The sequence below is a fragment of the Mus caroli genome, unplaced genomic scaffold, assembly GCF_978045245.1.
Source record: "Mus caroli unplaced genomic scaffold, Mus_caroli_1 scaffold_5, whole genome shotgun sequence".
In the NCBI taxonomy this organism is placed as follows: Eukaryota; Metazoa; Chordata; class Mammalia; order Rodentia; family Muridae; genus Mus; species Mus caroli.
Genome location: NW_028227260.1, coordinates 57,677,991 through 57,683,303, shown reverse-complemented (window position 1 = coordinate 57,683,303; position 5,313 = coordinate 57,677,991). Strand labels below are relative to the sequence as shown.

The following is a 5,313-nucleotide window of genomic DNA, read 5'->3' as shown; positions in this document are numbered from 1 at the left end:
GTAACCATTCTTGTGTTGATGGGCATCTGGGTTGTTTCCAACTTCTGGCTATTACAAACAAAGCTGCTATGAACATAGTGGAGCATGAGTCCTTGTTGTATGAATAAGCATCTTTTAGATATATGCCCAAGAGAGGAATAGCTGGGTAGAACTATTCCCAATTTTCTGAGAAACCACCATATTGATTTCCAGAGTGGTTGTCCAAGTTTGCAGTCCCACCAGCAATGGAGGAGTGTTCACCTTGCCCTCCAGCGTGTGTTGTCCCTTAAGTCTTATCCACTCTGAAGGCAAGATGGAATCTCAGGATCATTTTGGTTTGCATTTCCTTGATGACTAAGGACATTGAATATTTCTTTAAGTGTTTCTCAGCCATTAGAACTTCCTCTGTCATTATGATTTGGTCAGCAAAGTAGCAGTACATTTTGAACTTATGGGTCAGCTATTAACATCACAGATATTAACATCACAGGGAATTCTAGCAAGGCCCACTTTGCTCTTCCAAAGACTACATTGCCTTTACTAAAGGCCAGCTACATCGAATGGCACACCACGTGAATATGATGAGTCATCCTATGAAGGAACAGAGCCATGTGTAATACAACCGCTGTTTGGAAACTTCATCTTCTTACTGAGCTTGGCTGTCTGCTACATGCTCCCTGTGGAGTGGAACATCCACAAACATTTTAAAGCTACAGCTTTGTGTCCCACCAAAGGTGCTGAGGACTGAACACATGGACTCACACATCATACATGGGTAAGCTCTCCCATCTACCACCGAGCTTCAGGTTTTTCAGCCATCTCTCCAGCATACACATTAAGCATTTGAAAATAGACACTGCTGATATTGGATGATAGCAAGGTTCAGAAGACCTTCCAGAGGATTTTGAGGATCTTCTGTCCTCAAGGAATCTATTACAGACTTCTATTTGCAGAAAAAGCAAGAATGGCTGATTAGGAAAAAACATACTCCCAAGGGAGGAATTGGGTAGGAGGAAAGAGATAAGATGAAAAACCATTCTGCCATAAAGGACCTGGGCTCTTCCAGCTCACAGCCACCCATCATGGCTTATCTTAATGGGGCCCTGAGTGCAACATGGATCCTTACACTTACTGGCAAGTACTTGGCCAACTGAGCCATTCCCCCAACTCTCTGTTGTCTTTTCTATACATCCTCAAGCTGCTATAGACAAAAGAGAATTGAGACTTTTTCTCTCGCTAAATCTGGGCCAAACTATGAAGATACTGTTTCCTTTCCCAGTGTCAGCCTCTGTCTGTGGTAGGGGTCAGGAGTGAACCTGCCTGACTTCCCATTTACAGTAAATCAGAGTAGCTTCAATGACAAGTATCCCCATGTACATCAATACGTTCCTCCATTGTTCCCACTCTACAACTCAGCTGGACACTGCTCAACTGAGCTGCACATATATTCTCCCTCTACAACCCAAGATAAAGGAGTGGATGCTCTCTGCAACATTCCTACTCCACTGCAGAGGCCCAGGACAGTGTAACAATCACTGGTGTGCACAATGTTTCTAAGGCTTAAGCTGGTGAGTCACACCCTCAACACCTGCTTCTTAGGTCACCTCACAAACCAGGTTTTATTAGTATGTCATAAAAGAAACAGGAGACACCAGATCTTGTGAAATATTTAAATAACTTTAAACTTTATTAAGTAAAAATTGCATAAACACAACCATAAGATAATAAATAGAAAAGTTAAATACAAACTATCACATGTAAAATAGATTATTATATAACTGGCGGTTTCAACCGTAAATACTAAATCCCCAATTTTCCACAGTTGGAATATTAATCTAATGAGAAAAAAGTCTCAAATTCATCTTAATATATATCCAAACTTTTTAAGGAAAAAATTTAAATTGAATAGAACTTTTCAAAAAAGAAATAACAATTCAATGCAGCAATAAATGAGGTTTGTATTCAGTGAGACCTGAGATAGGAATGGACATTTGCCATTATAGTTGCTTCAAATCAACTTCCAAAACTGAGGCAGGTCTGGGAAAGAATGAGTCTTTAAATGATCATTGTGCTTTTCTTAATAGTCCTGGAGTCCAGTCAGTAGTTTGGCTGCAGTTCTACATCCTGTAGAGGTCCAGGAGAGTATGGTGGTTCAGAACAGCACCAAGTCTGTGCAACTCATTTTCATATTTCATACTATTTTCAAACTTGAAAAAAAAAACATTAAAACAAAACAAAAACACCACCACTACCCCCTGCTTCAATTTAACAGCAACAAGTCCAGCATTAGAGATGCTAGTGAAGAGCTTTGGCCTCTTCCTGCTGATGTCCCTCCTGGCACCGTGATGAGCATTCCTTTCAGAAATAGACACTTCCAACAAGGACTGGAGGATGGGAAATGACAATGGCTAAGGTTTGCAAGTGAGTTAAGGAAAACAATCAGTGGGGTGGGGTCAGGAAGACAAAAATAAAACAAAATTTAAAACAAAAGACAAACAAACAAAACCAAAAACATAAAAAAACCAACAGAAAACAAAAACAAAACCACAAACAAAAGAAACCAAAACCCAAAACACGAACAAAAAACAACACAAAAAAATATAAAACACAAAACACAAACGAAAACCCAAAACCACAAAAAACAAACAAGAAATCACAAACAAAACACAAAACATAAAAAAAAGCAAAAACAACAACAAAACAAAACACAAAAAAACAAAACCAAAAAAACAGAAGAAAACAAAACAATAAAAAACAAAAACTCAATGAAACATTAAACAAAACACACACACACACAAACAAAAACAAAAAAAAGCAAGAAAAAAAGCAAAATAAAACCAAAAAAAAAAAGAATTCATTTAATTCCAGCATTAAAACAGTATTTCTTGAACACATGGTCTCCTGTGGGTTGGGCAGCAGCAGTTTCTAAGCTTGCAATAGTTGCATGCACTCTAGAGATGGCATTAGGGCATCAGTCCCACATCCCACGTTAGGACTATGTTGAAGAGAGTGGGCTTCATCCAGTGAGACAGCTCAGTACCTGTTTTATATCTCTTCAACTCATCCTACCTGAGGTATATTAGAAAGAGGGATGGAAAAGCACAGGGATGGGGACCATAGCAACCAGGTGGATGTTGTTACAGTAATTGACTGTGCAGGATTTCCCATACCATCCTCTTCCTGAAGGTGGGCATGTGTTGCTGAGAAAAGGTCACAGGCTGGTCCCTAGCGATATAATCTGCATATTTACAGGTAAATATTCCACAGTCACTCCCATTCAGTTGCAGAGCAATCTCCTCTGATGTCACACTGTACAGCTTCCACTCCAAAGGGTCCAGCTCAATGTTCCTCTCAATGTCTTGCTCTCGTTTTGTAAATATTGGAAGATGGTCTCACAGATAGACTTCCCTGTTTGTCCCACGGAATCAAGGTATACAATACTTCATTTTCTTACCACCAGGATCCAATGAACGTTCTGGTGAATAGGTACCAAGATGAGTTCTTTTTCAAAGAGACTGATACCTCGAGTCCATCTTTTCAGGGAACTGTAACCACTATGCTTTAGCGTGGGGTAAAAGAAAGTGCTAAAGACATGAAGAGCCGGGTAGCCTTGGTTTTCATTTCTCTCAACCATAAGGTTCATGTAGAAATTGATGACCTCATCATTGAGCCACTGACCGTTCTCCAGGGTCTGGATATCTCCTCTGGTGATTTGCAACTTGAATCTGGAACTTAGGATTTCCTCTTGGGGTCCTGGACCCAGTGCATTCTCAATTTCCTTCTCCATGTCCTCTGTAATATCAAGGATTTGATTCATTTCTCTGCCCTTTTTTTGGTCTGTGAGAGGCTCTTTCTCTGCCGCAAGTACTGCCATCTTGTTGGGGAGTAAGCTATTGCCTCTGCCGCTATCCAGGATGATCTGAGCCCATGTTCCCAGCTCCACGCTGTTCCCCCTTCTTCCTTCACCCTTTACACAACCTTTCTTCTCTGTAACAGATTTCTCCTCAGAATACCACTTCTCTCTCTCCTCTGGTGAAAGACATTCTTATAGAGCATCAACAGTAGATGGTTCTCGATCTCTCTGAGTTGTTTCTGATCCATGACTGTCTTCTGACTTGCCCACTTTGATCTTCCAGGTGTTTGTAAGGATAGGCTGAGGCCTGTGTGGGTCTGACCTCACATCTTGGTCGCACTGAAGGTGTTGAAGCAACCTTCTGTACTTTTCCTTTTGGGGGCTTTGTTCGTTTTCCTCCATGGTGGAATAGAGCCGCTTGCGACCCTTGCCACCATCAGCAGGCTTCCTCCCAGTTACGGCCTGCTCTGGAGGACCTTCGGTCAACTCTAGGGGTTTTAGTTGTTTTGGAGTCTCTCCCTGGGGTTTCCGTACCTGACCCTTGATAGGTTGTTCTCTCAGAAGCTCTAGGTCTTGAGGCTCCTGAGGGGTGTTCTTCTGAGCCTTGCTGGGCTCTTCCATCCTGGCATTTCCTTTTTGGACCTTGTCCCAAAGCTTCAGGCTCTATCTCTATCCCACTTTCATCCTGGTATTTCCATTTTCACCCTTTTCCTGAAGCTTCGGGCTTCATCTCCAACCCAGGCGGTTTAGGTTGCCACATGGAGAACTGCTTGGACTGCTTTTTCAAGGGCATTGACTCCGGTATAGTACTGCCTTTCTAATTTCCAAGAGAAAGCAACCTTATGCTTGGCTCTGGGTGGGTACTCCTGGGTCGTTCACTCTGATGTCCAAAGAATCACTTCTTCCAGTAGATGGTTGGTCCAAGGTCGCGAACCTATGAGGCTCCTTTATAAACAGTTGACTTTGCAGGTCAGGCTCATTCAAAGAATGGAGATAATTAAGCTGTCAATATCAGAGACTGATTGGTGAATAGTCAGAGGTTGGCAGTTCACCAGGGGTCCACTCTGGAAAACTAGGAGGAGTTCTAAGAATACTTCCTCAGAAGTATCCTTCTTGGGTGCTGTAACCAGCTAAATATCCAAAACTTCAAAATCGGACTAATCGTCCTAGTTAATCACTAGTAAGACACCAGGCCTAAGCCTAGCAGCTAACACATTGGAGGCAACCTCACGAATGATGATGTTTAACTCAGAGGGTTGCCCCTAGACACAGCCTTCAAGGTTCCATAGCTGGTTGTGATGTCACCTGACAGAACGCTAAGCAACGTTTTGGGATGGTGGAAGCCCTCCCCAACTCCAACTTGGTCCAGGATTTCAAAGCACTCCTTTTCCCCGAGTGGCAAGTTTGAATGTATTGATATATATCACAGTTCTTCGGCAGAACACAGGGTTACTTAGCTAAATGCTCTCAGCATAGTTCAT

General features: G+C 42.1%; 1 pseudogene; it reads right to left on the bottom strand.

Annotated features, from left to right (window-relative positions):
* Positions 1 to 3,116: 3,116 nt before the first annotated feature.
* On the bottom strand, positions 3,117 to 4,592 carry LOC147004605 (sentrin-specific protease 2 pseudogene; annotated as a pseudogene).
* Between the last annotated feature and the right edge of the window lie 721 nt (positions 4,593 to 5,313).